This window comes from Lepisma saccharinum, chromosome 30, assembly GCF_977018435.1.
Source record: "Lepisma saccharinum chromosome 30, izLepSacc3.1, whole genome shotgun sequence".
Taxonomy (NCBI): Eukaryota; Metazoa; Arthropoda; class Insecta; order Zygentoma; family Lepismatidae; genus Lepisma; species Lepisma saccharinum.
In genome coordinates this window covers 30,574,855-30,593,716 of record NC_139258.1, presented here as the reverse complement: position 1 = coordinate 30,593,716, position 18,862 = coordinate 30,574,855, and the positions used below count along the sequence as shown (strand labels likewise).

General features: G+C 36.6%; 1 protein-coding gene across 1 annotated transcript in view; it reads left to right on the top strand.

Moving 5' to 3' along the window:
* The first annotated feature begins 834 nt into the window (after positions 1-834).
* Positions 835-18,862, top strand: part of LOC145981756 (uncharacterized) — a 242,044-nt gene continuing 224,016 nt past the window's right edge. The window contains exon 1 of the mRNA XM_083115165.1: positions 835-914. The gene's annotated coding sequence lies outside the window, so the exon portion shown is untranslated. The remainder of the gene's footprint in view (positions 915-18,862) is intronic.

Below are 18,862 nucleotides of genomic sequence, written 5' to 3'. Positions count from 1 at the left end.
TCTATGTTACCTGTCAGTAAACTAAACTATTACCTTGGTCATTAAATCTATGGTAACATTTACAGGCATAATTTTAAAAGTTCATTTCTATTACACAAGTAAGCTGAAATTTCCAGCATTCACGTCAACTTTTACTGTTTTTTGCATTCTTCCCATAAAGAGACATTGCTAGCTAGAGAACACTAAATTCCTTTCCGAAATAATTTGTACACAAGTTACATGAAATCTACTCTTGCTATGAATTGATATTTTATCATTTAGCGGTGGTGCTTGTTCGATTGTTAAGAAATGATATACTGCATGCTTTCAATTCCATGTATATATATACAGGGTGGCCCAAAAGTAGGTATACAGTATATACCACTGTCGGCCTGGTATTGTTGTTTGTAAGTTCATTATCCTTTTCAGATATCTTGATACTATGAATGATGACTGGTAATTTGAAAGCACACAGTCGTAGTACTACCATAACTGGTTGTTGTTGTTCATTAATTGTTGATGAATAAATTCACTGGTACTGTATAATCGTCCTCCACACTAAAGTGACTACATTTTTATTTTACAAACACGAACAAAAAAATTGTTCGAATTATCCATTCTTTAGTCGCCATTTAAAATCTTATACGCCAGTCGGTCATTCGAGTTATTTTAGCTTTCAATCAATCAGGATTTATTTACAAGATCTATGGTAGAAAATTGATGGCAAACTTCATTCTTATTCTGTGTTCCAAAATATCTACAGGGAAACGTTCATTGTACAGCGCGCTGTAAGAAAAATAAAGAACGTGCGAGAGATTTCCGTGAGTGCATGCAAGAAATTCCACAGGAAGAGAATAATCGAGAACTGCCTTCCACTTAGGGTTTTTTCAACCTCAACGCGGCGTATTAATTACTGCAAGTAAATGTAATGGCAGGTATGAGTTTCTTATTATTTTTTCTTTAGATACTGTTGTTTTTATGCTCATTATTGCGAGGTTATGTGCCGTTAAAATTCCATTTACGTAATAAAAACTGATAATTTCAAAGGAGATAATGTAACTGCATAAAGGTACAACATTTCCAGAAGCAGTTAATGACTTATATTGTCTAAAACTTATATTTTTAACTACAGCAATTTACTACAATTTATAACTGCCATCGTTGCACCATGCCAAATCCACTAATCTGAAAATTTTTACTTTTTCACCTAGTGTAGTTTCTGACTACTTTTTGTTGATAGATTCCTATTACCTGAGCTAATAAACATTAGGTACATATTTTACGGTTGACAACATTTATTCAATATAAAACCTGTTGTTTTTATCTCAATAGTAAGATTTGGCACATTCGCATGTTCATAGTTTTGGCATTGGTGTGACGATATATCGTCCGTTGAGAATGTAAATGTTCTATATCCAAATTGTAAACAAATCGAGATATTTTGGCTATGGTCTATTTAGGATGTAAGTGTTTCATCTCTACTATCGTCTGATGTTTGCATACAACCAATATTGATATATTGAGTGTGTTTTTGGTTGTTCTACAGAATTTGAAACTAGCCACGAGAATGCAAACTCCAATAGCCAATTGAACCTTACAACAAATTCCCTCAACCAACCACATTGTACCATCTTAGTATGAGATAAACCATTTGCATTCTAACCTCAATTACTTGTGAGGGCTGCTCACAAATAGTAGTTGACTTTCGTTCCTACTTATGTTGTTAACAGACATTTTTTTTTTTAATAATAGTGGCATCAAAGTAGTTGATTGATTTCGCAAAATATGGATTATTTACTACTTTGCTACCGAATGACGAAATCGTTTCATCTCCATCTCACTTCTAAAATACAATGTTCTATCTGGTGGATAGAACACTGGCACTCTCAAATCAAAGTTAGCGTTGCGTACAATTGTTCTATCCGAAATTTCTATAATGAATTGCAGCATAAATACCTAACCAAACAACTACTAGATTTTTTTTAGAGAGGCTTCAACATATCAGCGTTTGCAATGATACAAACTTTCCCGTGTCGTTCTTTTCTCGGTCTCGAGTATCGAGTGTCGAAATATATTGTATGAGCAACATAATACAGAGTGTTGCAAAACTTCGGCACCGTATCCAGATCGTTAAGGTTGATTGTAAAGGCGAGGGCGTTAATACACTGTATTCAACATGTACTGTACCTTAAAAAAAGTACAGTTGATATGACACAACGACGTATAATTGTCACTGCAGTGTACCGGAACAGTCCTATTGTTTTTTTTTTATTTTATCATAATAAATTATATTTTGTGTAAAAACATTTCGATACTGATACACTGTGCTGAATAATGCTATTAATAGAGTTACAGTAAACATTACTACAGGATGCTATATCACATGGGAACACTTGTGCGCGCATGACTATTGATTACAATAACGGAAAATGCTTTTGCGCATTTTAAAATGTACTAAAAATCATTTCGGATAAACTTCATTGGGATAAAAGAGTTTTTAGTCTCTAGTCTGTGTGCGGACCTGGGTTTGATTTTCTAGATGGGTAGGAAATTTTCCCAAGAGGCCTCCGGATCTATAACGGACGACAAAACAGATTTGATCTGCGCTTGTAAGTTTTATTTTTAAATTGAGAGCATTTCATAAATGTCTATGCCTGCCAGAAAGCCAGAAAGAAGTGTTTCCAACTCTTTAGTTCATGAAAGTGCAGGTACTCTTTGCGTCGTGTGTGCGTATATGCATTTATGGAATTATGCGCACGCAAAAAAAAAAGTATTGAATCGGCATTTCAAGAAAATAAAAGATTTCATATTTGTTTTAATAGGACATTATTATCGTAATTGTTCGACCTTATACTTGTTAATTAAAACAGTTACGGAAATGCTTTTAAAAAAGTGATATACTGGCATCGAGATGCTGCTGCTACTCATTTACATCGTACGGCGACTGTATACAATGGGGGAAATTCGTATCTCTTACCAAAGATGCAATATAACACTGGAAATTGTCTCGGAAAGACGGCATCTTTTACTCTGACCCAAGGGGCGTGTAAGATAATTGCACATGAGATAATCATTTAGACACAAAATCCATTTCTCCCGACAATGTTGTTCCGAGAAATAATGAAAATTATATATTTTGCACAATTCCTGTAAATGTGCAGCGTGTTATTTTTGCGCGCAATTTGCGAGACATTCGTATTAGTATCGGCCGGTATCGGTGATACAATTTCTACCAATATTTTCCGATACCGATACCTTCTCAACCGATTTACCACTTGTATCGGTCGATACAAGTGGTAAACCGGAATCGGTTGGATTTTGTTTACCGATACCACCCGACACTTTACCGGTCTTGGTCTTTTTGCGGGGTCCGGAAAAATCCCTCTCGACGCTATCGCGGTGTCTAATTAACCTGGAAGTTATGCAGATTTCAAAGTTTCCAATTATATGGCACCAATATTGTGCGGAACAGTGGCGTACGCAAGGGGGGGGTTACCGGGTTTAAACCCCCCCCCCCCCTTGAGCTCTTGAAATATTATGGAAAATGCTGTAGAAAAAATTAAAAATGGCTAATTTATCACAGTCAAAGATCTGCGACAGTAATAATAATAATAATAATAATTTGGATTATTATTCCCATGCAGCATGAAGAAAAACACAACATTCCAAACACAATCTAAGCGGCCGCAAAGTTCAATTTTGCAATTTTCTTTTGCAAAAAGTCGCGCAGTGACTCTTGCGAGAATTGTGAAAATTCCTTGCTTCGTCCTTATTGCAAACGTTCTTCCCGGCACTGATTTCACATCCCCTTGTGAACTCTCAAGTGATGCTGAGTCTACATCCACATCATTAAATAATGTCGAAGAAAAACTAAAATATGCTGACCAAGGCAGTAATTTATTTTATAAAAAAACATAAACTAACGTAACGTTTCAACCTTCTAGCAAGGTCTTCTTCAGACTCTGTATCAAGTACAAAAGTAACCAGATACCACAAAAGACCATTATATATACACAAACATTACTCCCTCCAGACTATTTAGAAAGTTGTTTGGAACTTTCTAGCAGATGACTTTCACTTTGCCAACTTCACTTTCACCTAAAAGGCTAAACACAATTACTTCCATATAGAATGTGGTTGGGCTTTTAATCTCACACTCTTTTCCCTTCATTTTTCTTCCTTCTCCTTTCCTCTTTCTCTCTTGTCCTTTCCACTCTTAGAAAAGGGAGGTGACAAAATAATTCTGTTTTGCAGATATGTGGACGACTGCTTTGGCATATGGAAGGGAACCAAGAGGCAGCTTGACATTTTTGTCAAAGAAATTCAAGATGAAGAAAGAGGGATATTATTGGAACTTGAAATAGAAGAAGAAGACAAGATAAGCTATCTAGATATATTGATGAAAAGGAAAAGAGGACAAGAAATTGAAACCGCTTGGCATCAGAAGAAGTGTGCAGCAGGGGTATTCTGCCACAAAAGAAGTGATGTAAGTGAGGTGACAAAAAGAAATTTTATAAAGAATATGGAGGACAGAATCAAGAAAATATGCATGAAAGAATGTGAAAAAGAAGGCAAAATAAATAGCCTATGGAAACAGCTGGAAAAGAATGGCTATGAGAAGCAGGATAGACTGGACATAAACAGAAGAAGTAAGAAAACGGGCAGGGGAGAATTGGAAGAGAAAGAAAAAGAGGAGAAAAGGTTTGGAATAAGGAGTATGGGGAAGACCACAGAAAAGATATGCAAAGTGCTTAGGAAAGCGGGAGTTAAAACATACAGGAAGGGAGGGAGAAGCATCTTAGGAATTGCGAGGAATGCTAACAAGAAAAAAGAAAACAGAGAAGAGGAAGAGGAAGGGATTATCTACGAAGTGAAATGTAAAGAATGTCAGAGTGTGTACATAGGAGAAACGAAAAACAGGCTGAAAGACAGGTTGAAACAACATAGGGATGATGTACGACTTAAGAGAGAGAGAAATGCAATATTTAAACACACGAGAGAAACAGGACATGACATAGAGTGGGATGAGGCTAAGCAGATAGGAAGGGAGAAGAGAATGCTAGTGAGAAAATGGAAGGAAGCCAAGGAAATAGAGAAGAAAGGTGAAGAAGACACAATGAACTGGAATGGGGGACTGAAGTTAAACAAAGAATGGAAGAAGATGTTGGAAAGAGTGGAAAGGACAAGAGAGAAAGAGGAAAGGAGAAGGAAGAAAAATGAAGGGAAAAGAGTGTGAGATTAAAAGCCCAACCACATTCTATATGGAAGTAATTGTGTTTAGCCTTTTAGGTGAAAGTGAAGTTGGCAAAGTGAAAGTCATCTGCTAGAAAGTTCCAAACAACTTTCTAAATAGTCTGGAGGGAGTAATGTTTGTGTATATATAATGGTCTTTTGTGGTATCTGGTTACTTTTGTACTTGATACAGAGTCTGAAGAAGACCTTGCTAGAAGGTTGAAACGTTACGTTAGTTTATGTTTTTTTATAAAATAAATTACTGCCTTGGTCAGCATATTTTAGTTTTTCATAATCATGGAAACAAGGCTTAATGGTGTTATAATGTCGAAGAAGTCTTTTGTGAATCACCTAGAAGGGATAAATGTGTTGGAATGTCTATAAACTTACTTTACAACGAAAACATAGACTCAGTGGAATTTAGCAACATGTATTCTCGCGCTTCATCATCACCCTGGGTGAGTTCCATAGGTAAAGGTAATGTAAATTCCCCCGTGTATATAGCACCGTGCCATGAAGTCACACATAGTGGTGTGGTGGGCCCCAAAGATTCTTGATCTCGAACTATTTTGCAGGTGATGTGATCAGCACCATGCTCCGGCAGCCTTCATCCCCCAAGGTTGCTCTCAGATACCCATAGGCTGGATGCGGAGACAAGGCTGGATAAATTCCAACCAATTCCGGGAATCGAACCCGGATATCCCACGAAGTTGTCAGACTAGACCAGCGCGGCTCCTTGAATGAGTTTCATATTTCAATAAATTTAATATATTTGCTTGTTTTTATGGATTTTCTTCACACTTAAAATGTCTCACTTATCATATACAAATAACCGTTGACTAGACAATTATTTTGAAACAAAAGAATTGTAATTTTGTTCTATTTCTTTCATAAATAGCAGCTGCATTAGTAGTAATTAAACGAATTAATTAATTATAAGAATTATTAATTAATTTATTATTATTATTAATTAATTAAAGTATAATAAAACAATGGTAATGTGAATTTGTAGAAAGTTTTCGAGATAACACCCCCCTTGATGAAATCCTGCGTACGCTACTGGTGCGGAATAATGTGTTTTGTGATTGTATAACATATATATATTTTAATATTCTGATTCAATTGTTGAATATTTTGAAGGATAACTTTTGTAAATTGATGCTTATAATTGGAGTGGAATAGTCACCCAATTAATCAATATTTTCTACAACTTTTATTCTTACCATTTCCAAAAATAGGTATCGGTGGAAATCGGCAAGACTATCGGCATTAATATAAGTATCGGTTCAAAGTGGTATCGACTCAGCCATAGTACGTAGTATGTATGTGTGGTGTGTGTGTGTGTGTGTGTGTGTCTATATATATATGTAAGTGGTAGAGCAGCCACAGGCTGAACTTCGCCCATGAATAAAGAATTTCTAATTCTAATTCTAATATATATATACTCACAAAATGTATATGTAGACTATATGTATGTACAATATATATATATATATACACGCACACACAAACATGCATGCATAGTACAGGGGAGAAAAATATATGGCGCCCGGTCGTAATGGTCGTAATTTTTAATGTTTGTGTCTTTTCTGTGGCACGTGTATCATTGAATCAGAATAATATACATGCCATTATAAATTCTATTTACTGTTGGTAGCCGAATTTTTAAATCTGCAGCAATATGGTAGAGACGGCCATTATTAGAATGTGTTTGATAGTTATCGATGCTGTTAGAGGTTGAGCCTTATTTTGGAAAGCCACTCCCTTCTAAGAATTAATTACTTTTAATTCAGCCTTGTAATAATTAATGAATTAAGTGTTTTAGGATTACATTTCGGAGCTTAACTTAGTTAGGTTCGTTGCTTTCGTAGCCGGTTATAAAGAAAATAAAACTTACTCCTGAGAAAAAGGGACGACGCCTGAATTATTTTTAGTTTCATTTTTTGCTTTGTCTACCACTGTATATACACATATAGACACACACACACACACACACACACACACGATAGAACATGATGTTATTAGCCCCGGGCCTATATCGTACGTGGAACAGAGAATCATGGCGAAATTACGGACGCAGGGAGCACTTTGCAAACCACAACTGCTCTTCCCGCAATGTCCATAAGACGAGACTTGTAATTTAGATTCCAGCGTTCGCCCTGCCAATTTCTATGGAGGTCGCTAGCCGTCTGCATGCAGCAGGGTGTGGACTGGACGTTGGGTGAGGGGACCAGGAAGCGACTCACGCATTCTGGGGCTCTAAGGCATAGCGGAATACTCGAACGTATGACATCACTCGCTAATGCAAGTTTTATCCTACAAACCTAATGAAGTGTGTTTGCGAAGTGAATCCGTGCCAGAAAGAAAAAATCCTGCTTCCTTTTGTCATTCTTATGAATAGAAGCTCGGTTCTGGAACATAGCAAATCAATTCATGATCAGTTGATCGTCATCGTATGCTGTATGGCTGGTTCGTTGCCAAGTAATAATTGTGTCAGAGGACACAGTGGACAATAACGATTGCTCTTGTTTACTTTTAAGGGTTTTCCCGGCGACAACTCCGGCCATAAGGAAGCCTGCTCCACACTACCCCTTCCTTACAGGCTCGAGTACGATACACAGGACATGTGGTTCTTCGCACGCTCTCACTATAGGATGTTCAATTCTTTATTTATCCAACATACAGTACATCGATGCAGCTGTATATGAAATAAGCACTTGTCGTTATTTATTTCTGAGTTTTTATCTGGTTATCCACAGTGCAATACCATAGTACAGGGTATTCATAAAGTCCCGGTACCATTACAAGAATGCATGGCTCGGAAACTACATGCAATATAACAATGCTGCTGATTGCAAAATGAGCTACAACTCTCCACGTTTATATTCCATACACCTCAATGTGCGCCCCTCTAGTTGCTCTCAGAACATCAAGGCAGTAATCCACTTCTGCCCATACACGCGCCAGCATATCACCAGTAACAGTTAGGATACTCTCCGTTATTCTTCTTCGAAGAGTAGCAACATCTGGAACAGGAGTGCGTAAACACAATCTTTGACATAACCCCAGAAGAAGAAATACAAGGAGTGTAATATCAAGAGGGCGCGGTGGCCAGGGAATAGGTCCATGACAGCCTATCCTCCTGCCAGGGAAATGCCTATCCATAAGACTTCGAACATCCTTTGACCAATGAGGGGGTGCCCCATCTTGTTGAAAAATTATGGTCGGCTGGTAGTATATCCATGCTTTGATTGTTCTATGGCATGTAGTTCCCGAGCTATGTTTTTTGTAATGGTACCTGGACTTTATGAACACCCTGTATATTCAGTTTAATTGTGCTAAACTTAGTATATTTACTACAATTGCATCTTAAAATATTTTTAATGCAGCTGTATATATATGTGTGTGTGTGTGTGTGGTTTATTTCCAGTATAAGTATTTGCAGCTGTACATCCATTACCATACACCTATGAGGTGTATATAGCCCTTCCTTATGCCCCCATGTATTAGTGTTTTCCTTTCATGTTACCTAGGTAATTATATAGAAATGGTCTCATTGCGAACGATATGAGCAAGAATATCTTTTAGATCTATTTCTTTGCAAACTGTCATTACTTTGATTTAATTGGGTGCCAATATTTTCCCAATTCTTTCCTCGCTTTACTCGTCGACGCCCTCTTTGCCTTGACGCCCGGGGCGACCTTTCTACGGGTCTGGTGTTTATTTAGAAAATGTTTGGTTATTTTATGTCGACGGATATAATTGGCAACTCTGGGAAATGTAATCGGTTGAATCTTTGCTTGACAGGTGGATCAAAATTGCCAACCATAAGCTTGGAATTTGCCAATTTAGTGAATTATCCTTTATGAAGACATTTGTGACGATATGCTGAGAGCGCTCATATAGTAAGCTGTGTTTGTACAAATAAAGCTTTCACACTCTTGAATATGCCATGATAGTAATAGCCTCATCTCGGCTCACAACGTACACCACCACTTATAAACCATATTTATCTGAAGATCAAGCAAAAGCAATCTATGTTCAACTTGAGACTCAATGTCCAATTTGCTAGATCCTTAACACTTAATAACAATTTGTCATTAACCCATTTCATCTGACGAGGATTTCGTTTTACGTGTTATGCTCAAAATTACAGCAGGCACGAAACCGTTAGATGTGAAAAATGGCATGCAGGTGGTGGAAGGTCCCATTACTATTGCAACACGTGATGTGGAGCGGGCACGACCAAGCAATCAACCGAAGATTATGCGGTTAAGCATCCAGGTTGTTGCTGCAATTTGGTCAAGACGCTGGAGTGTACTTTAGGAAGGGTGGCCGTCTTACGCATGCCCATGGGCACCCAGAGAAAAGTTTCTAAGAGGAGTCAAAGACATGAAGTGGCTTCATGTTTAAGGGTCGTGGGGTAAAATAGAAATGTCTTATGAAATGTGAGGAAGGGGAGATAGATAGAGAGGGGGGAGGAAAGAACGACAAACATACTCGTATAAACAATAGACACAGAAAAGTAAATAAATAAAATAGGTGGAAGACTTGTCTTTTCGTTTGAAGTCAATTTTATGTACAGACAGGTTAATCGGGACTGGACCTAGTTTAAAGTGGAATCCAAACCACTATGTGTCTTCACCGGGTATCGAACCCGGAATCCTTTGATTACAAGGCGACGATCTTACCGCTACGCCATCGATATGGCCCAAAATAACGATGGAGAGAGGAACAGGAATGAAAGCGAGTGAATGTGAGATAGAAAGAAACAAATGACAAGAAGCTCTAGAAAAGAGGGAGCGAGAGAGAAAGGGAAATAAAGAACAAAGAGAGAGAGAGAGAGATAAATTTAAACAATATATAGAGAAAAATAACTGTATCTTTCGTCAAAATGAAAATAAATGTCTGATGAAGGGAGCGTGTGTTCTCCTGAAACGTCACAACGAAAAACTGTTTTCGTATGCTTGTAATAACTGTAAACTACAGGAAAATAATTCTACAATGCAAGCAAGGCGTAAGATCATTAAGGTAAGAATTTACAATATAGAAATATTGTATAATTAATTTACTAGTTTTTTTTCTTCATGAAAATGGAGTGTGTTTGTGTGTATGTGTTTATCTTGTGTAGTAGTTATGCTGTCTAATGTGTTTCTGTTTGTCTTGTGTAGTATCGGTGGTATGTATATATGTGTCTTGTGTTGTAGTTGTGCTGTCTAGTATGTTTGTGTAGTAGTTGTGCTGTCTAGTATGTTTGTGTAGTAGTTGTGCTGTCTAGTATGTTTGTTTAAGTCTTGCGTAGTAGTTGTGTTGTCTAATTTGTTTGTGTTTGACTTGTGTAGTAGTTGTGGTGTGTAGTTTGTTTGTGTTTATATTGTGTAGTAGTTGTGGTGTGTTTGTGTTTATATTGTGTTGTAGTTGTGATGTGTTTGTGTGTGTCTTGTGTAGTAGTTGTGCTGTCTAATGTGTTTGTGTTCGTCTTGTGTAGTAATTGTGCTGTCTAATGTGTTTATGTTTGTCTTGTGTAGTAGTTCCTCCATTCATATTGGGGGTTAGGCGTAGAGCTGACAACTCTGCACTGTAAAAAGCCATGTCAAGAATCAGCAATATAAGGCCATGGATGTTCCAAAGGTAAAATATTCCGGAGGTAAAATAGTCCCCCGTTCGGATCTCCGGGTGGGGACTACTTTCAGAAGTCCCTGGACTAAGGATAAGATCTACATTAGGAATAAGGATATTAAATTAGGCACCTGGAATGTTCTGAGCCTTTACCGGCCTGGGGCATTTCAGTGTACAGTTAACGAGATAGTTAAGTATAAATTAGATGTATTAGCTGTCCAGGAAGTTAGGTGGCCAGGAGAAGGGAATTGTAAAACTAAAAATTATACTTTTTTCTATGGTGGTACTGAAAATCATAATTTTGGAACAGGCTTTTTTATAAATAATAGAATTATCTCGGCTCTTAAAACAGTAGAATTTATTAATGATAGGATATCATATGCAGTTTTACAGGGTAGGTGGTGTAAAATTATTTTAATAAACATACATGCACCAACGGAAGATAAATATGATAATACTAAAGATGATTTTTATACAGAGTTAGAACAGGTCTTTGATAAATTTTCTCAGTATGATATGAAAATTCTGTTAGGTGACTGTAATGCACAGATTGGCAAAGAAGAGACATTTAAACCCACGATTGGTAAAGAAAGTCTTCATGAATTAAGTAATGATAATGGTATAAGATTGATTACTTTTGCAACCTCAAAGAATTTAATTGTGAAAAGTACCACTTTTGAACATAAAGATATCCATAAATATACCTGGTCTTCTCCAGATGGTAAAACTCATAATCAGATAGATCATATTCTCATTGATAAGAGAAGACATACTAGTATAATTGACGTTCGTACACATAGAGGCGCTAACTGTGCCAGTGACCATTATTTAGTAATTGCTAAATTAAGAGAAAGACTCTCAGTGATAAATCATATGCAACAAAATCTAAAAGTTATAAAATTTGATACAGGAAAGTTTACTGATGAAAGAATTAAGAAAGATTACCAAATTAAACTGTCAAATAGATTTGATATTTTGCAGGATTTAAATGATGATGAAAATATAAATGAAACAGATGTAAATAAGAATTGGGAGCACATACGTAATGCAATAGAATCAGCAGCTAAAGAAAGTATAGGATACCATAAACCGAGAAAAAGTAAGCCATGGTTTGATAATGAATGTCATAATCTAATAGAAATAAGAAATCAGGCTAGACTTAGGTGGTTAAATAACTCTGATGATACAAATCTAAACAATTATAATAGAATAAAGCGAGAAGTTAACCGCACGTTTAGAAGTAAAAAAAGAGATTACTTGAAGACCAAAATTAACGAAATTGAAACAAACAGCAAAAATAAAAATATCAGAGATTTATATAAAGGTGTAAATGAGTTTAGAAAGGGGTGGCAACCTAAAGTAAACTTGATAAAAGATAAAAAAATTTCTAGCTGACCCAAGCGATATTCTAAATAGATGGAAGAACTACTTTAATGACCTTTTAAATGTCCATGTAGGAGATAAATCAGAAGTAAATGAAGTACACACAGCAGAACCTTTAGTTCCAGAACCTAACTTGACTGAAGTTAAAGATGCTATTAAAAGGCTAAAGAATAACAAAGCACCTGGCATTGATTTAATACCAGCTGAGTTAATTAAATATGGTGGAAATTCATTAATATGTCAAATTCATAAATTAATTTGTTTAATATGGAATAAAGAAGAAATCCCTCAACAGTGGAAAGAATCCATAATTGTTCCTGTGTTTAAAAAAGGTGATAAAATGAACTGCAATAATTATCGTGGAATTTCTCTACTCTCAACAACATATAAAATATTATCTAACATTATTTTAACAAGACTAACCCCATATGCTAATGAAATTATAGGTGATTATCAATGTGGATTTAAACGTAACAGATCAACTACAGATCAAATTTTTCACATCAGACAGACACTTGAAAAAAAGTGGGAATATAATCAAAATGTCCATCAACTATTCATTGATTTCAAAAAAGCATATGATTCGGTCAAAAGAGATAAATTATATAATATATTAGTAGAGTTTGGAATACCTAAGAAGCTTGTTAGTATGATAAAAATATGCACCAGTGAAACAGAAAGTAAAATTCGTGTGGGTATGAATATGTCTGACAAATTTACAATTCATGATGGGTTAAAACAAGGAGATGCATTATCTCCATTGCTCTTTAATTTTGCCTTAGAATATGCTGTTAGGAAGGTAAAAGAAACTAAAGAAGGACTTAAATTAAATGGTGTGACTCAGTTGTTAGCATATGCAGATGATGTAGACTTACTGGGGGATGATGTAAATACAATTAAGAATAATGCTAAAATATTTTTCAAAACTGCTAAAGAGATAGGTTTGGAAGTTAACAAAGAGAAAACTAAATATATGCTTACAGGCCGAAACCAAGTGTTAGGTAATAATCAAAATCTAATTATTGATAACAACTCGTTTGAACCAGTTTCCAAATTCAAATACTTAGGAGTAATATTAACAAATGAAAATGATATTAAAGAGGAAATAAAAAGTAGGCTTAATTCAGGAAATGCATGTTACTTCTCTCTTCATAAACTTTTGTCTTCTCGTTTAATATCTAAGAAACTAAAAGTTAAAATATACAAAACAGTAATTTTGCCTGTAGTATTATATGGATGTGAAACTTGGTCCCTTACATTGAAAGAGGAACATAAATTGAGAGTATTTGAAAATAAGATCCTTAGGAAAATCTTTGGACCTAAAAGGGATGAGGAGACAGGTGAGTGGAGAAGGTTACATAATTTAGAACTACATAATTTGTATTCATGTCCAGATATTATTAGAATAATTAAATCAAGAAGACTTAGGTGGGCAGGCCATGTGGCACGAATGGGAGAGGAAAGAGGAGTTTACAGGATTCTTGTTGGGAAACCTGATGGTAAGAGACCTGTAGGAAGGCCAAGACGAAGATGGAGGGACAACGTTGAGATGGACCTAAGGGAAATCGGTAGGGATGGAAAAGAGTATATAGATCTTGCTCAAGATAGGGAAAGATGGAAGGCCTGTGTTGCTGCAGCCATGAACCTTCGGGTTTAAGAAGGCTAGAGAGTTAGTTAGTTAGTTAGTATATAGAGAAAAATAAATAAGGATATAAAAGAACGAGAGACAGTAAGGAGAAAGAACAGACATGAAAGGGTGCACACGTGAGATACAAAGAAAGAAATGAATAGAAGCTCAAGAAGAGCGAGAGAGAGAGAGAGGGAAAGAAAAATAAAATAACGCTATATGTAGAGAAATAAAAACAAAAGCAAGAGAAAAGAAGGAAAGAAATAAAAGAACAACAGAGAGTGAGAAAAAGGATTATAACTAGAAGCAGGTGTGAAATAGACAGAAATGAATTATAATATGCTGGAGAAAGAGAGGGGAAAAGAGAGAGAGATGGAGAATAAAAGAAACTCGAGAGAGAAGGGGGAAGAGAATACGGGATAAAACAGGGACAGGAGAGGGAAGAGAAAATGTAGATGAAATAGACCAACAATAGAGAGAGACTAAACAAGAGGACATGGATTCTAATACACAGGGAAAAGGCAAAAACCTGTAGGAAGGATGACAGTAAAACATAAAGAAAGAGAAGGTATACAAATATAAGAAAGAAAGTGATATTAAGTTGGGAAATTTGTCATATTCCGGTGAAAGGAAGGAGGGTCAAGGACCATATACTATGTAGAGCATGTTAGCAAGGTTCTCGTAGCCGGAACTTTATTTCGGCTGAGACTCATCCTTATCAGCAATCGGCATCCAAGGCGAAAAAGTGGGGGTAGAAGCCCTGGAGATGAATTTCTCAGTATGATAAAACTCATTATGCAAGATGTTCAATCCTACTAAGGAAGTAAAATTAATTAACACTATACATTATTATCAACAAAACATTTATGGGATGTCGGGTGGGGGGTTCAGACCCCGAGCCTACCCCCTTGCTACGTGCCTTGGCCTCATGTGAATGGACCCTTTGGGTCAAAATTGTGGTAGATCGTCATGGGTCGAATAAAAGACTAAACTTTGCTAGCTGTCTTGCCTCTGGAAAACAATATTTGTTTTTGTAAATTACCGTACTTGCTGTATGAGACGCACATTTTTTCTTAAAAATAGGTTTGAGAAACAGGGTGCGTCTTATACGCCGATACTCAGTTTTTGATTACATCCATTTCTGGAACTTTTTTCTCTTCTGAGTTAGTTGCTTCTTTGCGGTGTGTAGTGTTGCCACGAGACGAGACTTTGGTCTGTCTCGTCCCGTCTCGTGAAAATGCCGTCTCGTCTCGTGTCTCTTCTCGAAAATATTCGTTTGTCCCGTCTCGTGTCCCGTCTCGAAGGGTTCTGTCTCGTCTCGTCCCGTCCCGTCTTGTTTTGTCTCGTCTCGTCTCGTAAAAGTGATCCGGGATATCATGCCAACGAAAGCTAAAAGTAGCAGAAACACAAAATAAAGCTCTAAATATTTTACCCATTGCATGGTGAGAATAAATAAGATTCGTTAATCATGAGGACATTAATATTAAAAATGCAGTTTGTTGGTTACTGATTGCTAGGTATCTTACGAAACCTACCTTGTGTTTTTTCTCGCTTTCATACAACTGTCTATCATCGTACATTTAAGTGAGTGCTATTTTTCATTACTGCTATACCTTTTGGAAGTTTTGAAATGTTTTCCCCTGGACCTTCTTTCTTTCTGAATGTCGAACTTCTGTGCACTATGAAAATTTACATTTTTTCTTTAAATTCTAAGCTTGGCGCTGGGGGCAACGAAAAAGATTTTAAATGTGTAGTACGAACACAAAATAGTATATACGTATAGAAAGCATTTATTGTTCTTAATATTGTTAAACATCTCCTTCTATGACATAAGTTTCATAAAGTGTTTCTTTGTGATATTGTTCTGTTTCTTATGTTCAGCTTATGACGCACATACTTGTTTGTTTTCCCTCATGGTTGCACCTCAAGGATCCCAATAAAATCCTTGTTTTGTAGTAAGCTCGGCAGGAATAAGTATGACTATCATTTATATTGTTTGGGTGAATTAACAACACAAAACTGATTAAATATCTTGCTTTTATTTTTTCGAGACATTCGAGACGAAACGAAACTTTTCAAAAGCCTGCCCGTCCCGTCTCGTGTCTCGCCTCGTCTCGAATTTCAAAAGGTTTGTCCCGTCCCGTGAGCAACACTAGCGGTGTGTGACGAAGATTAACATGTATTCTTTCCTAGTTAGATTAGGTCAGTTATTTGTTACATATTACTTTATATTTGAAATACTGTAAATTAATTATATTCAGTGATAAAGCTTTTTCCTAAAAAATGTGTTAAAAAAAGGGAGGGTCTTATGCGCCGGTGCGTCTTATACGCCGGCAAATACGGTAACTGAAATACCCTTGTAACAACACACTTCAATCTATATTTGTAGTGAACTGAGTGTTTGGTTGGTTAACGTATATAATGGGGGGATAAGTTGACCGGTTTAACGAAAGTCCGGATTAACTGAAATAACCTAAAAGAACAGTAGAAATTGCATTAAAACTCCATTTATAGCAACAAAACACTTTTATTATGGTGTATTTAAAAGGCATAGGGCTAAATATAAATACACTATACAGTACAGTAAAATGTAAAGCAATACGACAATGCAGTACGTACATACGCGATACCCATATTATGATGATGTGCCCGGCGATTGTTGACTTCTAGCCACATTTAAAACCTTTCATTCTGCTTTTTTTGGCTTTTGCCTGTTCGGATTAAGCGAAATCCGGCTTATCGGGGTCCGGATTGACGAGGTTTTACTGTAGATCCGTCGTAGACACAGAACTCCAAATGCATCAAAGCGAATTTGATGCACTTCAAATGCATGAAATGACACCTCAACGTGTAATCTTGGATTATTGGAAATTATCTCGGGGTTGATGCATCAAATGGAATATCGACTGTGGAGTGTGTCTTATTATGCGTCTTAGTGTGACAATTCCCCGTCCGATGAGATTTTATGCATCTACTAATAAATGCATTCTTTTCAATTTACCCACATATATGCACAATCCTTCCGAAGCAATTATTTCTTGGATTTACTTAACTTGTAGAAAAGTAATTTTTATTGCTTACGACAATATCGATCCCATGAGAGACAAAGAAGAGATTTGTTCACATACAGAAAGTGTGCTCTCTCGGAATACAGTGATCGAATAGACAGTAGGTAAATCAAATTGCATTGTAATAATCAGGGAAATGATTTTAAGGTGCAAATTTTTTGGTCGGGAAAGGGGGGGGGGGAAAGAAGGTTCTGAAAATGTTTTAAAAATGGTGCTTTATTTAATGCTCTCTTTTTCTGCACCTTCTGTATATAATGCGCGCCGACCGCGTAGAGAACTGTTGTTCTGCAGAAGGGATTTTGTTGAAGTTTGTGTTTTCTCTCGCGGGTTTTGCTACATTATCTTGGGGAACTATAGGGGCTGCAATGATTATATTATACTTTTTTATAGCTCTCGAAAATGAGACTACAGGATATTATGAAGCTGCTCAAGAAGAGTGAAAATCATTTATTTTTCTGTCCAATTTTTTTTAACAAAACATGAAATGAAAGGAAGGAAGAAGGTGCTGAAGCATCAAGGAGGGGGTAAAAAGGGGATAAATGTGCTAATCTCACGAAAAGGTGCAAAAAAGGTGCAACAAAGTGTGTTCATTTGACTTGATTTCATGTCCTAAAATACATATCTCAAATGATCGGTATGAAAACAGATATATATTTGGAAAGGTGCTGCACGTTAAAATCCGTTCCCTACCACCAACATTCAGACCAAGAAACGCGCATTCCTCACCATGAGTTTGAACTATTGTTCTTGAAAGAACCTAACGTCTTAGCACAGGCACTTGCTATCAAATCAATAAGCGTACCAGAAAACATTGTTACGAGTAGAAACTTAATCTTTGGGATCTTAAGGCTCTGTTGTGAGCATTTCCGTTATAATTGTCATCTGAAAGAGTAGAAAGGATCTTGGCATTCCTAGCCGAAAGAGGGGACCTTTTACGCAACTCTGTCTTTGTGCGTTTTTGTCACCTCCACTTTCCTCCAAATTCCCACCCTTTTAATTCTAAAGACGAAAGTGGCTGTTGCAGAAGGTCAAGGTTTTCTAGACTTTTCCCTCCCTCTGGTGCCTCCAACTAAAGAACCAGAGGCGGGGCCTTCTGGTCCGTGGAGGGGCGGAAGGTCCCGTTCTTCGACAGGTAGAGAGGGGCCTTTTTTTTCCAGACAGGAAGGTTCTTTGATACACCTCTGGGACTGTGGATGACCTACATACCACAAGAGCCATTAACGCATGCTACCTGTACCCTTTGGCCGACATTAACAAATGCATCGCGTTTGCCGACGAAAAGATATGTGGGCACAAATACCAAAGATTTTCAACATAAACACTATATCATCCGAGAATTGAGGAACTCTTTGAATGTCAGAAAAAGTGGTAAAATCCGTCTTCCAATCGTCCCAAATCGTACATCACCGTTAATGGAAAAATAAAAACTTTTATTTGTTCTGATTTGCGGCGGGAGTAGAGATTGAACATGACTGTATAACCTGAGCACTGTTTAGTTATTTATTTGTATTTTCCATTCGAGCTCTAGGCTGTACATTCTTTTACAATATTATTACTTTTTATCTTCCTATGCACCAGTTTGAGAATTAAACTTTCCTTCGTTGGGGTGCAAGAATATCGGCTCTTTTTGAAAGCAGATAAGTGGATATTACTATTATTATTAGTGGTAGTAATTGTAGTATTAATTACTATCACGCTGATTAATATTATTATAAATGCGAGCTAGCCCCACATACCATGAGAACCAGTAAACTTGCAGAGAATTTAATAGTGACACTGTTTTAACTTTATTGCCAAACATTTTTATAATTTCAGCCGTTCGTAAGGAGTCGGCATACATTTAATTTTAATGTAGGTATTATTTTGTGTTGTTACCTTTGTATTTCGAATTTGTAGCATGTACGTTCTTGTATGAACTGCAGTTTCAAGATATTTTAGCTAATGTTCAACTGGA